Here is a 20,233-nt window from a genome sequence, read left to right on the forward strand (position 1 = left end):
TCTCTTTTTTCTACAAATTTCTCTAGTTTTTCTCTTTCCTTTTTTTTTTTTTTTGTGGCATTGGGGATTGAATCCAGTGTTGCTCTTCATCTGAGCTACACCCTAAGTTCTTTTTCGTTTTTATTTTGAAACAGAGTCTGTTTACATATGCTGACTCAAAACTCCAATACTTCTGTCTCAGCTTTTCAACTATTATAATTATAGGCGTGCACCACCAAGTGTAGCTCCAATCTTTATAAAATATATATTCTTTCTATACTCTCCTTCTAGAAAATTGTCAATTAAATTTCCTTCCTGTTTTCTATGTGTTTTAAGATACTGTTTGAATTTATTATTTAAAATAATTTTCATATTTTTATTTATCTGCTAGACTGGAATATTTTCTCTGTTCCAAATACTAATTCATTATTTTTTACTTCAGCTCTTGTTTAGTTCATGAAGTAATGCATCTTTATTTTTCCTACATAGCAAAAAACGAAAGACATATTTTGAGTACAGGCATTCTTTTTCCTTTGGAATAATCTGACATTTTTCTGCAATGTTTATATATTTGGAACAGGAAGCATTTCTGTACATTAGGAGCGGAATGTGGAGGGTTTAGTTCATGCTCAACCCAATCCTTCAATTACTTTTTTGCCTTATAAAAAATTTTCTCTTCTCCTGATTTATTGCATCTAGTATTGTTGCAATGACTATTTCCCAAACTAAGCATCAAGTTTCATAGTCCAATACAAGGATTGTTTTATAAATTATCAATTAATTTAAATAAAAAGTCTAATAAAAGTGTACAAACAAATCACATTTAACAATTTGTTGAAAATAATCAAATCAAATAAAACCATAGTAATTCCACCAACAAATCCAGAACGGAGAAGTCACTCGAGGTTGAGTATACATTTCGGAATCAGTTTTTACGACTGGAGTTTGACAGGCCTGCTGTCTCCAGATGTAGGAAGCAGAGAGGACACGAACAAGTCCAGGTTGGCATGTTTTATAAGTTTCTTTAAAAACCTCAAAAGTAAACTGTTTCCTTGTGAGTCGGTCCTTTCAGATCAAAGTAGATTCTAGCAAAATATCCCAGTTATTTGAAACTCCTCTGTGGGCTGAGAGCAATTGTAAGGATGGGTTTTGTTTGTATTTGAGGACTGACCACAGTTATAAACATTCAAGCCGTATGCATTGTGAAACTCACATTCTTCTGATAAAGTTTGTAAAACATTTTTTTTTTTACCATTATCCTGAAATCATTTGTATATTTTTGGCCAGGGTAGAGGTCAGTTTAAAGAGTAAAAATGAAAGATAATCTTTCATGGAAAATGGAAAAGGGATAGTATTTTCTTTGTTTTGTTTTGTTTTGTTTGTTTGTTTGTTTATTTCGCAGTACTGGATATTGAGCCCAGGTGCATTCTAACTCTAGGCTACACCCCCAACCTTTAAATTTTTTTCTTAAGACAAAATCTCTCTGGGTTGCTCAGGGTCTTGCTATATTGATGAGGCTGGCCTCAAACCTGCGATCCTCCTGTCTAAACCTCCCAAGGACTGGGATTACAGGCATGCACTATCATGCCTGGCTTTTTTTTTTTAATTGCTTTCAATATTCATGTTTGAAAAGTTTGAGCTGTGAAGACAAGGGATTATATTATACTTAGGAACAAATACATATATAAATCTTTCTATGTCTTCTTGGTTATTAATTAATGTGTTAATCATGCCAGGAAATTTCTTAGCTGCAGCTTGTGGTTTAAAGTAGCTGTTCTGGAGAGAGAGGAAAAACCCCACCATGGCTAGTTTTCCTGCATAACCTGGAGACCTTAGTGCTGACCACACAATGAGAGGTTTGTCCTCATCCTTCTTTTTGGAAAAACTAATGAAATCAGTCGTTTGTGGCTTGTATCTGTGGTCCTGAAGGAAATCACAGTAAGAACTGTATGCACCTCCTTAAGGACAAATTGCAGAAATTGCAAGCAAGCAGCCCATGCAGAGATCAAGCAGGACAAGCTGTTTAGGATTAAAATTATTTATTGCTTTAATGGTCTTTCATTTTTTAAAATAAATAATTATTTTCATAATAAACAATTATTTACTGTAAAAAATGAGAGACCTGTGTATTAAACCTGCATCAACTGAGATATTGAAGCTATAACTGGCCGCCACGACTGCCTGTCATGGGCATTCCAAGCGGGTGGTCGAGGGCTCATCACACCTCCCACCCCAGCCTCTGGGTAGTAACTGCCTGGTTGCAGGTAAACTCTCTCGATGCCTCCTTGCAAAAAGGCGTGGGGAGGGTGAGTAGGTACAGAACCACTTGGATATTTAAAAAAAGAAGAAATCCCAGAACCAGAAAGTTGATTTAATGTGGGCAAGATCTAAATTTTGTTTACTTTAGTTCATGGTAGAAAATAAATGAGCAGCAAATTATATATATATATATATATATATATATATATATATATTATTATTATTATTATTATTATTATGGGGTGGTCCAGGGAATTAAACCCTGGGACATTCTTCCATTGAGCTACAGCCAGCCCTTTTACTTTTAATCTTGAGACAGGGCCTCATTAAGTTTCTCAAGCTGACCTTTATTTATTTTCCTGTTTCAGCCTCCCAAGTACCGGATCACCAGCAGGTGTGCGACACTGGGGCAAATTCTCTCAAAGGAATTAAAATGAGGCCTGAACGAGAGCAGGAGACTTGGTACTGACAGTTGCCTAGATCACTGCTAGCTGGGGAATCTCACGGCAGACACGCTTTGCTGTGACCCGGACACTTGCAACAACTGTCTCCAACCTCACCCGACCTGCTCAGTCTACTGTGAAGTTACTGCCTTCGTTTAGATGCGTGTCTAGAAATATTTGGGATAAACATCCGGGCAGAAGCCACTTCTTATGAGCTGTTTGGTATTTTGCTTTTTTTCATCTTAATTTTACCTAAAAGTTAGTAAAATGAAAGTAACCTAGCTAGGTGTCGTGGTGCATTCTGTAATCCCAGTGCTTAGGAGGTTGATACGGGAGGATGGCAGGTTTGAGTGAGACCAGCTTCAACAGTTTGGCAACCTAGTGAGAACTTTTTTCAAAAGAAAAAAGTAAAAAGGGCTGGGGGCATAGCTCAGAGGTAGAATGCCCTGGGTTCAGTCCCCACTACTACCAAAAAAAGAGTAAGCCAAACGTTTATGAACTTGGAAAGAAAAGAAAATTGCCTCGAGTTATATTGCCTATGTATGTGTTTTCTGTTCAGAACTTTGTATATCCATGCAAAGTTTTTGGACCCTAGGAACAAAGACAGTTCAACTCCTTTGCACTCATAAAAGCATGCTGCAGTATCCATGAGAAAAGTCCTCTGAGAGGAGCAGTGGGAGCAAGAGAAGAAGTTAGATATTGAAATCGGGTACCCAGAGAATAGTCGATAGGAAAGAAGATGACAGTGGCCATGCCGCTGCAGCTTCGCAAACCACCTTTAGGTACTTTTCATCAAATGGAATCGCTCCCATTTTGTACTGTTTTACGCCAGATTGAACTTCTGAAATGTATATTTCTAATATTTTCAGAAACAATGGGTTGGTGGAGACTGATGGCTGCCAGTCCTGGATCCAGCTGGAAACCCAAGGGCCACACATGCACGTCCCTTCGCTAGCCTCTTCCCGGGGCAGCCCAGGAAAGAGGAGGCGTGTGTAAAACAGCAGCCCTGGACTTTTCCCCACCACCGCACCCCAGGTCCTCGGTGTCCCCACCTCCTCCAGCACGCCTGTCTCTGTTAATCCTGTGCCTGGGAAGTTTCCCCAGGAGCCGCGTCCACTCGTGCCCCCGCCAGAGCAGCAGGTGACAGATGGAGAGACAGCGCGAGTCGCTCGCCTCAGTGAGGACTTCGAGAAATGCCCCAGTCTTGTGGCTCATTTGAAATACATACTTCGGGAATAAGGGTGAAGAATTAGGAAATGGGTGGGGTTAACTGCACTCTTATTCCTTGTTTTTATAGCACTCAAGGGTTTTTGTCTCATTAAGAACCTGGCGGAGTGCTTTGTTTCATTGGTCTCATGTTCCAGATAGGAGGAATATGCTCTTTCAGTGTTTGGCTCATTCATTGTAAGTGTTTTTTGTTTTTTGTTTTTCAACAAAACAAAGAAAGTGTGAAATCATCTCTAGCTGGGAAAGAAGGAACAGACTTGAGGTGAAATTGTGCTAAACCCCCTTTGTTCTTAAGGGTATAAAAAAATCCTCAGATCCTAACGGTATTCTAATCACTGCAGCAGATTGGATAGGCTCTGCGGAAGTTTCATCAGTACCAACTTCTTCTTTTCCTACCCCTTCTACTTCATTTGCTTGTCAACAAACTCAACAACCAAGAAACCCAGCAGGAAAATGTGGTTTCTTCTCAGACAATAGTCACTCCAGGATTGGGGGTGAACAGGGCGAGCAGAGGGGAGGCGGAGGAACTGGCGGCCGTGCCTCTCGTCTGTTCTGTAGCTGGGCTTCCTTCAGTGAGCTTTGCTTCCATTTGATCCTGGCTTTATGTTGATTTTCTCCAACTAAATTGGCTTTCTAAGTGCAGTGATATGACCCAGGAACTCAGCTGTGTCAAGGCCTCAGTCGATGCAGGAAGGCAAATAAAGAAGAGGAGGCTCACAACCTAATGTCTGGCCATTTCCTTCCAAAAAGCTGCCGAGCTGGAGGCTCAATCTCCAGCCCAAGGAGGACTCACTTCTCCCCAGCCGGGGAAGCCGCCCAGGAGCTCTTCAGGGTGAGCTCCGCGTTTTTCCCACCTCCACCTTTGTATTCCAGGACACTTGTATTAGATTCTTACAGCTGCTGTAACAAATACCACAGTAGTGACTGAGGCAAATTTAATCTCATGTCAGAAGTCCATAATGGGTTTCAGTAAGCAGAAACCGAGACGTCAGGAAGGTTGAGCTCCTTCCAGAGGATCTAGGGGATAATCTGTACCTTGTCATTTCAAACTTCTAGTGGTAAGCAGATTCCTCTGATTGTGGAGGCATCACTCCAATCTCCCTCTGTGGCCACACTGCCTTCTTCTCTTCTGTCTGAAATGTCCCTCTTTCTTCTTCCTTTTTAAAATATTATTATTATTATTATTATTATTATTATTATTATTATTATATTGGTGTTAGGGATTGAACTCAGGGGCATTTTACCTCTGGGGTATACCACCAGACCAATTTTATTTTTACTTGAAAACAGGGTCTCATTAAGTTGCAGAGGGGCTCACTTAGTTGCTGAGTCTGGCCTCAAAACTGTGATCCTCCTCTCTCAACCTCCCAAGTACTGGGATTACAGGTGAGCGCCACCACACCAAGCTCCTCTTCTTCCCTTTTATAATATTTATTATTGTATTTAGGACCCACCAGGCAAACCCAAATAATCTCTACATTTTATTTATTATTATTACTATTATTATTATTATTATTATTATTATTATTAATTATTGGTGGTACTTAGGTTCCTGGAAGCCCTTCTACCTCTGGGCTACACTCCCAGACCTATTTTTACATTTTTATTTGGAAACAGGGTCTCCTAAGCCAGCGCGCACGGCTGGCTTCGAACCTGCGCGATCCTCCTGTCTCTGCCTCCCAAGCGCGGGGATTACAAGCGTGCCCACCACGCCCGGCTACATTTTATTTTATTTTTTATTTATTTATTTTTTGTGGTACTGGGGATGGAACCTAGGGTCATTCTACCTTTGAGTTACACCCCCAGCCCTATTTTTTATTCTTTATTTTTGAAGCAGGGTCTCACTAAGTGGCGGAGTCTCTCCGTTTTATGGTTCCTAACTATATTCAGTCTGCAAAGCCTTTGACACGGAAGGGCACTCTCAGTCACAGCATCCGGATGCGGGTTCCTTGGGGAGCCATGAGCAGCACCCTTGATGCTTGTTATTTCCTAGGTACTTAGAGTTCATGGAAGTGAACTTGGTCCTCATCTCAGAAGAGTAGTTGATTCTAAAAGATAATGAGCACGCCTTAGCAGTTGTAGTGTAAGGATCAGACGGAGGGAATACAGCACATGACCCTGTGGACTGGGACCTCAAAGACTGGAGAATGCATGTTAGCCCTGGAAACGAAGCACTTTGAAGGCTCAGAGTTATAGGATTCTGCGTTTTCTCCAGAAGTTAGTCGGCCTGTGCTGCTAACACATGAGTGTGTGAGAGAAAGCACAACCGGCCTGGGGAGGGAGGGAGGGAGGAGGGAGGAGCCAGTGAGGAGGGAGGGAGGAGGGAGGGGCTGGTGAGGAGGGAGGGAGGGAGGAGGGAGGGGCCAGTGAGGAGGGAGGAAGGGAGGAGGGAGGAGCCAGTGAGGAGGGAGGGAGGGAGGAGGGAGGAGCCGGTGAGGAGGGAGGGAGGGAGGAGGGATGGAGGGGCCAGTGAGGAGGGAGGAAGGAGGGAGGAGCCGGTGAGGAGGGAGGGAGGGAGCAACAGTGGAGACACATCTGGGCTGTGCTGGAGGAGGAAACCATGAGGGGCCATCCTGGAACCCAGGGCTTCTCCCTCAGAAAACCCCCCCCACACCCAAATTGTGCAGTGTCTGCCTCTGCTAGTCTCCGCCACAGCCTTCTCACTTGTTTCTAGCACTCTCTTTATCTGGACGAGCTCCCAGTCAAGGCTGAGGACGAGGGTTTGTCCACTCAGAGATCTCCAGCACGTAACCAGTGCAGATAGCAGATGCTCAGTAAATATGCATCGTGCTGAGTGAGTGGGTAGAAGGGGAGAGGAAGGACTTGGGGGCTGTGGGCTGGCTCAAGCTGAAGCTTGGAGGCGGGGACATGTGCCTTAGTCCTTCTGGTGCTAGTTGTGTGAGGCCAGCAGGCCCTGGCTCCTGAGACTGTTTAGTGGAGAGGAGAGGGGAGGGGAGAGGAGTGGAGGCACAAATGGTTCCTCTGTCCTCACCTGTGTTCCTGAGGCTGTTGTCTGCAGGTGGAAGGTGGTGGCAGGCCGTTGCTGCAGCCCACACGCCGCTGCTCTTGAGGCGGTGTGGAAGAGGGGATGTGGGCTCCTGTCTGGCACCTCCACGTGAGCTCAGGCATTGCACAGACTCTCTAAAGCAAGGCTTTCTCATCTGCAAAGTGAAGAATCATCCAGCAGTCTGACCTGTTGATACATAAGACAAGCCATGTGTAGAGCGCGGCGCTGCGCCCGGAGTGCGACTCGCGCTGTTATTACCATAATGACACGTGGCCCTGATTTATGACGGACCAATTTACCATGCTTCATCCTCAAGATGGCGCAGAAGTGATGGCCTTTGGTAGAAACCGTCCTTAGATCTTGGATCTTTTCGTGGGCCAGCCCAGTGCAGGACACTGCTCTGGGGGTGTCCAGTGAGCTCCTGGTTGGCCCTGTGCTAGCTGGGAAGCAGGCGCTGCTGGGGGTGCTGTGCTGCTGAGCCAGGAGGTGCAGCAGGCGAGGGGCATCCTGTGCATTATCAGCTCAGAACGTCCAACCCCATCATAAACTGAGAAGCATTCATATGTGTTGTGTAGGCCAGTCCACCAGGCAACGTGAAATTCGCTGTTCCTCCTGACCTTCAACCCTCCTGAAGAGGAGGAACCCTTCTGTGACCTTGCCATGTGGGCGGAGACCTTAAAACTGGCTCACCTTCCTCCCTGTGGGAGGAATCACATCCACACTCTGGCCGGCCGGGCCACACTCAGCAGCACTGACATCCCAGCCAGCGTGTGTGCCGCTGTGAGGTCCCAGGGCGACTGGGAAGAGAAGCCTGGGGGTCTAGGAGGTCGAGGCTGGTGTCTCCAAGGCCTTCCGCGTGCAGAAGCACCGACAGGCCGTTTCTGGGGCAGGCCGGATCCAAGTCCACCTGTAATTTGCAGCCTGGAGACACTGAAGGTTTGCTGGGAGCGCTGAGCATCCTCGCTGCTCCTAAAGTCAGGGTCACATGAGACAAGCTAAGGCACCAGAAGTGATGGAAGAGGCAGGCTGCTGTGGACCCCTCCTTTGAGAGATCAGACAGGGACCAGAGCCCCTGGCACCTTTTTGAGTGTGTAGTGGAATTACTTAGAAGTAATTACAGAGAAGCCTCTCCCTTTTGTTTGTCTGGGTGTCTCTTACACACAGAAGGACAGAATGTGAATAAAAATTTGGAGAAACATGAGCCGGTTTCAGGGTCTCCAACCTCATGGCCAGGGTTGCATTAGGGTTCTTCCTCACCAGAGGGGTCAAAGGTCAGAAGGAGCAGCGCATTTTTAATGACCTGATGGACTGGCTAAAACCCACTTACCAGTGGAAATATGTATATTTTTAATAGATGAGGCCCTCACCAGAGTTCTAATTAAAAATCAATGTGATATATAATTAAATTGGAATGATTGCATATGCACCAGCCTGTCTCTTTAGCTTTTAGCCAGAGGCAGAGGGGGATCGCTGCTGTCGATCAATGCAGGAGCCCTTCAGGTTGTCAATATGGGATGTCTCCTCTGGGGGCCCCGTGCTCCCTCATCACTCAGGGCTCACAGCACCGCGCATCTCTCCAAGGAGCAAGCTCCGAGGAGGAGGCCCTCGACGGCAGAGCCCGCCAGAGCCCGCCAGCCCACGCCCCCCAGCCTCCTGCTGTCCTGCAGCCACCGTAAGTCCTCTTTAATTACTTTCAATTAGGTCTGTCAAGTACAAAATAAAGTCGGCTGAGTCAGGGTTAGTGAGATCACAGGGATAAAAGACCTACTCGAAGGCAATTGGGGTGTCGAGGGTGTGCAGGCCGCTCCTGGGATCCATCCCACCCCAGCGTGTGCGAGGCAGGTATTAGTATTTTCCCCTCCCCCTGCCTCCCCTTCCTTCCTGGCACCATGGCATTTGCCGGGTTTCTTGGCACTGGCCATTGACCCAGGGGCATTTCTGCATTCCAGGGATTGCCTGGCTTTTCCAGTTTCTTTAAAAAGAAAGACTCTGATGTCTGTAAGCCTCGTGGTAACCTCCGGGGTAATTCACTAGGGGCTCGTGAGTGTCTAGTGTGCAGTCCTTTTTGCAAAACGTACACATTTTTGGTTTTTGTCTCGACCTGTGGTCACCTCCCAGTACAATGGTGTGAGGCATGGACGGATCTGCTCTGTTACTAGAGTTGAACCCGGATGCGTTACACCTCTCAGATACACCCCTGGCCCTACTTATTGTCTATTTTGAAACAGGGTCTCACTAAGTTGCTGAGGCAGCTTTTGAACCTGTGATCCTTCCATCTCAGCCTCCCAAGTACTGGGATCACAGGTGTGCGTTATGGCGCCCAGAGTGGAATCGGAACTGTTGGTTCCACTTTACATCCATCCGAGGCCGGGAGGGTGCAAGGCTTCACCCAGCGGCACCCAGACCGTGGCGCGGGCGTTCTGGCCTACCGTACTTGCCTCAGTAGCTGCCGCTCACCCAGTATCTCCATCAAAGCTTCTTGTCTTCAGAACACGTGATTTCTCTCTTTTAAATCTGGATTTAGCAAATGTATTTTATATTTTAGTCTCTCCTTTTTCCTTTAGAGTTTAAAATTCTATCTAATTTTAATTTAATTTAACTTTTTTGGTTATTAGAGGCTTAAGCCAAGGGTGTTCTATCTTTGAGCTATACCTCCAGCCCTATCTTATTTATTTTGAAACAGGGGCTCACTATGTTGCCGAGGAGCTTGAAAAATTGCTGAGGCTGGCCTCAAACCTGCGATTCTCTTATCTCAGCCTTCGAAGTACTGCTATTACAGGCATGTGCCACCACACCTGGCTTACATTGTTATTATACTCATACTAATATATTTGTTGGAATGAATTTAGATTATGAATGAAAATGTTGAAGACAACGTGAAAGGGCCCGTTCAGGCCTTGGGGCTCCTGCCTCCCACTCTGGCCTGCCCTGCCCACCCGGCTCCACCTCCCTCTCCTCCCTTCTCTCTCTGTCTTTCTCTTCCTCGTCTTCTCTCACCACCTTCTCCCCCCATCCCCACTCACCCTCCCTTCTTTTCTCTATGTTTATACATTGAAATAATAGTATACAATTCTCCCCAGAGAAAACGATAGTTTGGTTAAAAGCAAGAATTTTGTCAGACCTTTACTATATAAAGGAAAAGGACCGAAAGCCTTTGTCCTCAGGGCGCTGCAGTGTGCAGAAGGACACTGGGCTTTGCAGCAGGGGCGGAGAGGCGACACGGAGAGCCGCCCACCTCTGCCCTGTTCTCCTCGCCCATGTACTCTCCCCATAAGCAGACCTTCTCCACTCTACCTCTGTTTTCATTTTTAATGTACTGTTGTTGGTGCATTGTAATTATACACCCATATGAGGTTAGAGTGGTAGAAATATACACGCACACAGCCCCTGGTGTGTTTCCGTCTGGATCCCACTGGCCCACGCCGTCTTCATCAGAATTCAAACCCCTTTTGATCAACCAACAGCTTGGTCCAAGCCAGGAGTATCATTCCCTTGAATTTTCTCAACTGCATCTAACTGCCAGGGCTAGCTTGTGAAATCACAAGGGCTGATTATTAAATTTCCAGAGATTTCACAAGTCAATTGTCATGCATAACTATGATTAAAAATTAAATAATATAAACCAGGCCTGGTGGCACATGCCTGTGAGCCCAGCATTTGGGAGGCTGAGACAGTAGAATCGCCGATTCAAGACCAACCTTGGCAAATTAGCAAGGTGCTCAGTAACTTAATAAGACGGTTTCAAAATAAATAGGGCTGGGGTAGAGCTCAGAGCTAGACCCAGCTCCTTTCCCAGGCTTCAATTTCTGGTAAAAAAAAAAACAACCCAAAACTAAAAATTAAATAATATGCGGGGCATGATGGCGCACATTTGTAATCCCTGTACTTGAGAGGCTCAGACAGAAAGATTATGGCCAGCCTCATCAACTTAGCAAGACTCTGTTTCAAAATAAGAAACAAAACAGGAGTGGAGAGTTCAGAGGCAAAATGCCCCGGAATGAATCCCCAGTATAAAAAAAATACAAAATATTAGCTCATCATTAAATTGTATTAAAAACCAAAGTAAGAAACATTTCAGAGCCGTCCTTCCCGGTTTGGCTCCGTTCCCTCTGCTCAGGGTGATGGCTCCTTGGTGGGTGTCAGGTGGAAATACTGCCTTGGGCTGGGCTGCTAAGCTCCTGTTCCCAGCTGTGCTCTCAGTCGGTTCTGGGGCGAGTACTGACCCAGTAGAACTTGGGGGAACACCAGTCAGCAGGAACGACACTTAAGAGCATTTAGAAAGTCCTCATCCCGTGAGACCTGAAGCCACCCCCCGACTCCTCGACACCCCCCGCCTCCCTGATCTGGTGAGTGAGGCGCGGTCACGGTTTGGACCCTCTGCGTCTCCCACAGGCCCAGGTGAGAGAGGCGAATCCCTGGCCAAGTGCTATTGGGAAGAAAGGGAGACTCAAAGAGGTGCCCAGTGGGAGGCCTTCTGGGGACTGCAGGCGCGCCCTCCAAGGGGATAGTGATGCCCGGCTCCTTCCTCTTTCACTTCCCAGCCACCTTGAAGTGAGCAGCTTTTTCCACCCACCACGAGCTCCCCACTGGGATGTGCTGCCCTACTACAGGACTCAGCAGCCGTCTACCTGACCATTAGGAACTGGGAGCCTAGTGCTGCCCCGCTGGGCTCAATCCCCGAAGGGGTCTGCCTGGCTTCTAGAGGGCCTCTGAAGTCAACATAAATGACACCAGGGGTCACAGCCCTTCTCACCAGGGTGGCTCTCAACAAAATGGCACATATCTTCCCATTACAGCTTCAGCAGAGGCTCACGGAAGCCCTGGGGAAGCCCCTCGTTGACTTTGGTATGGGCCTCCGTGGGTCGGTGATGTCTTTTGGCCTGCTTGTGAAGTATGCTGAGGCACTCATGGTGATCTCAAAATCAAGTAAGACTAGTCAACCCAGAACATCTCTCTCGCTATCTCTTTCTCTTTTGTGGTACTGAGATGGAACCCCAAAGCATTTGAACACCCAGCTATAGCCCCAGCTGTTTTTATTTCATTTTATTAAATTGTTTTGAAACACAGTCTCACCAGGTATCTCACTAAGTTGCTGAGACTGTTCTTAAACCTGTGATCCTCTTGTCTCAGCCTCCCAAGCACTGAGATTACAGGCGCGCTTTATCATCCCTGGTCCAGAACCACCTCATGATCTAGTTTGCACCTCTTCTGATAATTTAGATTGTGTACTAGGACTAAGTAAAACGTCTTGAGACTTGGGTTTTGAACTTGGCCCTTACTGGCTGTCACTCTGACTCGCCTCTCAGCCCCAGCTGTGTCATTCGTACAGTGGAGATGACGGTAGGTCTAGACAAGGTGTACTATATACAGTGTCTAATCAAGCATCTGGCATGAAGCCAGCATTCGGGGCCGGTCTGTTCTCTTCCACAGATGGGTCAGGGCTCAGCAGGGACCTGCCCCGCCCCCCGCTGGCCTGCTCTCCTGTGGCTGGGAGTAGGAAGTATTCCAAAGCATTGCTGTGTGCCAGCTCAGCCCCAGGCCTGCTGTGAAGCTGCTGCTCCTCTCAGTGAGTTCACTGGGTGACAGGGTGTGCCCAGCTCTTCAAGGGCTTTGGAGAAAATGCCTTTGTGCTAAAAGCTCTATAAATACAAGGAGCAGAGCTGGGCGCGGTGTTTCCAGAATACTCCCTGCGTTAGCTGGCATCAAAGGCCCAGGTCATGGAGGAGTTGGAAATGGAGGTGGTTTGCCAATTCCATGATTTTCCAAAGCTGAGAGGACTTTCCCTTTCAACCTTCATTTCTGGAATCACTTTGCTGGATTGTACAAGGCCCATTTTGTCTGTCTTCTGTCAAAAACCTGATTTCAAGTTTTCTTTAAAAGAGCTACCAATTGCGCACTCTCTGGATCCTCCTCTACCCCCGAGGTACCCGCCATCCCGCACCACCTGACAGCTCCCCCTAGTGGCCAGTGTGTAAAGAGCATCCCTGACCCTACACCAATGCCATCTCCTCACTTGTCCCTCAGGAGGAATGTCTTCATTCATTCACTCACTCATTCATTCATCCAGTGACGTTTTGTTGGTTTGCTGTTATGCACTTCTATGTACAAGGGATTGTTCCAGCTCATGGAGATGCCAATAAAACAGATGTGGGTTTTTCACTCACACAGAAACACCTCTATAAGAGAACAGACGAATACATGATGGTAACCACACCATGATTACACAGAATGCGCAGGGTGCCACGGGTGCATCAGTGAAGATCCAGAAGCATGCGGATCTAGAAGCAATACCTAAAGCTGCACAGCGTCCCGTTTGCAGAGATCCCTTCTAAGACCCTAATAATGTATCCCCATAGTCATATATTTTAATCAAATTTATTAAAGTAAGCTATATGGAAGGAAGGGGTCAGGATTTCTATTTCTCTCCACTCTGACCTTTTCTTTTGCCTTTTGTTGTCGACATGGAGGTTGCTGAAGGTGGAGCTGGGGATGGGTTTTGTTGGAGGTCAGTGAGAGGTGTTTATGTGGTTCGTAGTGAAGTTATTGTTAGGGTCCCAGAAACGCTCTTATCACACGTTGCTTGCCCTTGGCAGTGCGGTGACATGAGTCAGAGGTTATATCACCACTTGGACAGGTCTTCTCACTCCTACTACCAGAACCATGTAAGTAAAGGAGGAGAGATGGGAGTTAAATGTCTGAAGGCAGAATGTTCTTTGAGTGATTAGACCTGTCATTTGTAAGTGGTGGATTTACTTATGGAAAAACTAAAGCAAAGCTTCCTCAGATTTAACATACATTTAAAAAAATTGATATGATCTTACCCATACTGAGTTGCCATGCTGGAAGGAGTATTTTCAAATAATCTACAACCTAAAGCAAATTGCCGTTAATTAGGCCAGAGGAAAAATAACGGATATTATTCTCTGTACAGAAAAACAGAAAATGTCAAATTATCCATTACGACATGCTCAAAGAGTCTGCAGCTATCAGCAAAAAAAAAGATCGATAGAGGCACATTAGCAATCACTATGTTTGCAGATGTTATAATATCTGTTTTATTGTCAGATGTTACCATAATCTATTATGATTTTTTTCTTATTTATTTATTTATTTTTGGTGGCACTGGGGTTCCTGGAAGCCCTTCTACCTCCGGCTACACTCCCACGGGCTACACTCCCAGACTTATTTTTATACTTTTTTATGTGGAAACAGGGTCTCTTAAGCCAGCAAGGCTGGCTTCGAACCTGCGCGATCCTCCTGTCTCTGCCTCCCAAGTGCGGGGATTACAAGCGTGCGCCACCACGCCCGGCTTCTTATTCTGAATGGATGTCCATTCTCATGCCTAGTTTTCTCACAATTTTGCATTTTTTTTTTTTCTGGAAAGAGGCCCTCCTCTATTGTATGGACTACATGCCCTTTAAAACTTGGCTTAGGCCCTCGAAAGAGACCCCAAGGTTGTCCAAAGGAGGCAGCGGGGCTTCACAAAGGAACAACATATGATCCACAAGATGGTGGGAACTGGTGCTGAGAGCATCCCACCAGCAAAGGGCACATTGTGACTGAGGCTCCCCACCGCAGGGAACAGCTTCCCCTAAGAGGTGAGCAGGGGCCCTCTGGAAGGTTGAGGCCGGGGACAGTCAGGTATGGTCTTGGGAGCATCCTAACTTCTCCTCTGTCTTTGTCTTTTGCCTCTCGTGGTTAACTCGTATCCCCTTTCCTCTTCCTCCTACTTCTGGCTAATTCAGAAAAATATTTCCCTCATCTGCCTTCCTTACTTCCTTTCTCCCCCACCCATCTGTGAAGTAAAAGGACCACAGCCAGCACATGGACAAAAGCAGCATTAGTGAGCATCCAGTAGGTGGCATGTGCTGAGCAATTAATTAATAATTGAAACAGTCAGAAGGGCGTAGTGGTGCAAGCCTACAATACCAGTAATTGGGAGGCCAAGAAAGGAGGATTCAGGTTCAAGGACAGCTATAGGAACACAGCGGGATCCTGCTTCAAGATAAAAAATAAAATCAGACTAGGGGTGTAGCTTGAAGGTAGAATGCCCATGGGTTCACTTCCAGTACCAATAAATAGATAAATAAATAAATAAATAAATAAATAAATAAATAAATAAAAGCAAAGACTGTGACCGCAAAGATTATGTGGGCCAGGGGGAAATCCAGCTCAACAAGCAACCAGACATTTTATACTTTTTTTTAAATTTATTTTTATTGGTGCATTGTAATCATACATCACATTGGAATATAAGACTTGAGAGGATATACAAGCACACATCATCCAATTAGCCCTCATCCAGTCCCCATCCCGTTCCTTCCCCCTCCCTCGATCCCATGCTGGTTTGGTGATTAACTTTGATACATATGTTTATGTACCTCCTGCTTTTTAAAGAGGCTCCATCCTCCCCTATTCCATACCCTCTGATTGGTCACCTTAATTGCTTCACTATAGGGCCCTTTCTATAGCTCGGCCACTTCCTGTTGCCCGTTTCCTCCTAGTTATTGCTGATTAGGGGAAGCATCTGGTTTTAATTTTCTGCGATATTTCTCTGTGCATGCCGCGTTGCAAATACCGATCCCACTCTTGACCAGCCCCAGTTGTGGCCTGGCTACCCAGTGGACTGATCAGACCTCGCTGCCTCTAGCAGCAGCCTTGCCTCATGGGATGCCCGGATTCTGGCCTCGCTGGCCCCGGCATCGGCCTAACCCCTCGGCAGGCTCCGATCCAGGCCTCGGAGGCCTCAGTAGTAGCCTTGCCTCATGGAAGGCTCCAATGCCGGCCAGTGGCCCCAGCACCGGCCTAACCCCTCAGCTGGCTCCGATCCTGGCCTCAGAGGCCCCAGCACCGGCCTTGCCTCACGGCAGGCTCCGATGTTAGCCGATGGCTCTGGCATCGTCCTAACCCCTCGGCAGGCTCCAATCCAGGCCTTAGAGGCCCCAGCATCGGCCTTCCTCATGGCAGGCTCCGATCCCAGCCTCGCTGGCCCCAGCACCGGCCTAACCCCTCGGCAAGCTCCGATCCTGGCCTCGGATGTCTCAATAACGGCCTTGCCTCACGGAAGGCTCCGATGCTGGCCTAACCCCTCTGCAGGCTCTGATCCTGGCCTTGGAGGCCCCAGCACCGTCCTTGCCTCACGGCAGGCTCCGATCCCAGCCTCGCTGGCCCCAGCACCGGCCTAACCCCTCAGCAGGCTCCGATTCCGCCCTCGGAGGCCTCAATAATGGCCTTGCCTCACGGAAGGCTCCGATGCCGGCTGTTGGCCCCAGCACCGGCCTTGCCTCACAGCAGGCTCCGATCCCAGCCTCGGAGGCTCCAGCACCGGCCTAACCCCTCGGCAGGCTCCGATCCCAGCCTCAGAGGCCTCAATAGCGGCCTTGCTTCACGGAAGGCTCCGATACCGGCCAGTGGCCCCAGCACCAGCCTAACCCCTCGGCAGGCTCCGATCCCGGCCTCCGAGGCCCCAGCACCGTCCTTGCCTCATGGCAGGCTCCGATCCCAGCCACGCTGGCCCTGACACCGGCCTGACCCCTCGGCAGACTCCGATACCGGCCAGTGGCCCCGGCACCGGCCTAACCCCTCAGCAGGCTCTGATCCCAGCCTTGGAGGCCCCAGCATCGGCCTTGCCTTGCGGCAGGCTCTGATCCCAGCCTTGTTGGCCCCAGCACCGGCCTAACCCCTCGGCAGGCTCCAATCCCAGCCTTGGAGGCCTCAATAACGGCCTTGCCTCATGGAAGGCTCTGATGCCGGCCATTGGCCCCAGCACCGGCCTAACCCCTTGGCAGGCTCCGATCCCAGCCTCCGAGGCCCCAACACCGTCCTTGCCTCACAGCAGGCTCCGATCCCAGCCACGCTGGCCCTGACACTGGCCTAACCCCTAGGCAGGCTCCGATCCCGGCCTCGGAGGCCCCAGCACCGGCCTTGCCTCACGGCAGGCTCCGATCCCAGCCACGCTGGCCCTGGCACCGGCCTAACCCCTAGGCAGGCTCCGATCCCGGCCTTGCTGGCCCCGGCACTGGCCTAACCCCTCGGCAGTCTCCGATCCCGGCCTCAGAGGCCTCAATAGCGGCCTTGCTTCACAGAAGGCTCCGATGCCGGCCAGTGGCTTCGGCACCGGCCTAACCCCTCAGCAGGCTCCGATCCCGGTCTCGGAGGCCCCAGCACCGGCCTTGCCTCACGGCAGGCTCCGATCCCTGCTTTGCTGTGTCCGTCGCTGGCTTCACCTCTCAGCAGGCTCTAATCTGAGCACCCTCTTCGCCCAACTATTTGTCCCACGTTCTCGAGGGTGCGTGGTGGTGGTAGCGTTCTGCCTCTGGGGTCATTACTTCAAAAGTTCCAGGTGTAATGTATCAGATCTCTGCCTCCCCTGAGTACTGGCCACTGCCATTGCCACTGCCTCCACCATTTCCAATCTTTCCCAAGCTCTCTTTTCACTCTGAGTGTTGTCCAATCTTCCTAAGCATGCGCGACGGTAGCATTCAACCTTTGGTGTAATTTCTCCAAAAATAAATAAATAAGTAAATAAGGTTGGTAGGCTCTGATTTCTGCTTCTCCTGAATACAATTCTCCACCACCAACATGGAGACTGCTTTCAGCACCCCCTTTCTCCTTGGTCTCCACTAAAGTCTCTCTCCTTACAGGTGATGTCCAAGATTCTTAACAATGTAGAGAAGAAGCAGTTTTCCTTAGCGGGGAATTTTTCCAATAATTCCAGTTCATTTGAATAAGTTTTGTCTGCATCTCCAGTATCCTGGCATCCACCACCTCCTTGACCCCTCTCCGATATTTTCCTTTTTTCTTTTTCTTTTCCTTTTTTACAGGGTCCTTCCCGGTGGAGAGGGGGGTCGCCTAGGGGAGCCCCGCCAGCGCCTGCCCACCCACCCAGGGTCGGGGGCCCAGGGGCTCCGGACCACGGGGTCCTTCCGGGTGGAGAGAGGGTTCGCCTAGGGGCGCCCCGCCGGCGCCTGCCCACCCGCCCAGGGTCGGGGGCCCGGGGTCTTTCCGGGTGGAGAGGGGGGTCGCCTAGGGGCGCCCTGCCAGTGCCTGCCCACCCGCCCAGGGTCGGGCCCGGGGGCCCGTACACATTTTATACTTATTAATGAGTGACAGAAGAGAAGTCATAGATATTCCTGCATCCACTGTACAGCATTTGAACTATTTCCACTTTCTGTTTATTTTTAAATAGTTGTTGCTATAAATGTGCACTGGCACGTATTTGAGGACCAAATTTTCCATCTTTTGGGTCCGTGCCTTGAAATGCAACTGCCACCACTGTGTTCTGATGCTCAGCTGCTGTGGCTCCTTGGAATGTACTTACTAGTTACTACCCTGGATTCTTCAGCAAGTCCAATTCACTCACTTCCTCCTCCTTGATGTTCAGTGATATTGGAAGAAACCAGTCTGAAATCAATTTGTACGAAGATCCCCATGGAAGTAGGTCCCTTGGAGTACCTGAGTGTCAGGCCATTTTGGAAAGGTTTGATTTTACAAAATATGACAGGCGGGCTGGGCAGGGGTAGCCCAGTGGTAGAGCACATGTTTAGCTGGGTTTGATCCCTAGCACCAAAATAAATAAATAATACATAAACAAGTCATGTACTAGGACTGAGGAAAAGACACGCCTCAGGAAATGCGGTTCTTGGAAGCCATTTTTCACCAGCTTCATTTCCTGAGCACTCACTGGCTTGGCTGGCTGTTTCAAAGTCGGTGCTGCTTGGTCTTTATCTTGTTTACAGATTAGTGAGAGCAAATGTTTCCCACACAGGGAGGCCAGCCCCTTTACCTTCTCACGTGTGGGCTTATTTCTTGATTAGTCAGCCTCCATGTGTAGATCAATTACTTTCATATTCTACTTCAGAAGATGCGAATTTGTTTTTTGTGGTTTTTGTTTGGTTTGGTTTCGTACTGAGGATGGAACCCAGGGTCATTCTACCTCCAACTTAAATCTCCAGCCCTATTTTTGATTCTTTATTTGGAAACAGGGTCTCACTAAGTTTCGGAGGGCCTCACTAAGTAGCTGAGGCTGGTTGGGAACCTGCGATCTTCCTGTCTCAGCCTTCCAAGTACTGGGATAGCAAGCGTACACTGCCATGCCTGGCCGACAACTGAACCATTCAGACAGTGCTCCTGAGCAACATGCAAAGCCATTCTGCACTTTGAAGAAATGGGAAATTGCTTTTAGCTGGACAGAGCGGCACACACCTGTAATCCTTATACTTGGGAAGTTGGGATAGGAAATCAAAGGTTCAAAGCTAGCCTCAACAACTTAGCGAGACCTTTTCAAAAAAAAAAAAAAAAAAAAAAAAGGGCTGGGATGTAGTTGAGATGGAGAATGCCCCTGGGTTCAATCCCAAGTACTGTTGATAACTACTACCATTGGTAATCTTTTTAACAACATCCAACTTTCTTTCTCAGATTTCCTTCAGCTTTAGAAGCCTGAGATTCTAAAAATATTGCTGGCTTTGTCGTGTGACCACATACCAAAGTATCACCATTTCTACTGACATTTCTTACTCTGAGTTCAAGCCTAAGAGATTTGTGGAAATAAATTGGCAGATGAACATATTTCCTTTTCTTAAAGGTACATTTTCTTCACTTCCCTTTGCACTTGTAAGTTGTCCGCGTTTGATGAGGATCATTTACTGAAGAATGGCCCATATAGGTGTCCTGGCTTTACCAACAGAGGGAATTCCTCAGACAAAACTCCATGCAGTTCCTACCAGGTACTTTTTCCAGCTCCTATATAAAAAGAATAAAATGTTCTGAAGTTTTCAAAAAATTGTCAAAAGCATTATTTTGTTTGGTGAAACTCTTCCTTTCAGGGCAGTCCTGCAGCTTTGGGATCTCCTCTCATTTAATGCAAAGATGCTCGCTTCTCTGGGAGTGACTTTTCCACATCATTTTGAGTGTGAATATTTCCTTTATTTTTCTTGGATGGGGTGTCCACATCTGTGAAATTAGGAAGCATGTTTGAGGACTGGGATTTTTCTTTTTTCTTTTTTTTTTTTTTTGCGGTATTGGGGATGGAACTCAGTGGCATTCTACCTCAGAGCTACATGCCCTGCCCTATTTTTTATTCTTTATTTTGAAACCAGGTCTCACTGATTTGCAAAGGGCCTCACTAGCTGAGGCTGTATGCAAACAGCAATTCTCTGGTCTCAGCCTCCTGAATGCTGGGATTACAAGCATGTGTCACCATGCCCAGCTTAGAGGACTGGGATCTTTATTTGACTCAAATAAGAGGAGACTACTTGTCAATTCAGGTTTGCCTGTATGCTGCAATATTTGATAAGCCAGGCTAATCTTTAAGAGCTTT

The sequence above is a fragment of the Muscardinus avellanarius genome (assembly GCF_963383645.1).
Source record: "Muscardinus avellanarius genome assembly, chromosome: 20".
In the NCBI taxonomy this organism is placed as follows: domain Eukaryota; kingdom Metazoa; phylum Chordata; class Mammalia; order Rodentia; family Gliridae; genus Muscardinus; species Muscardinus avellanarius.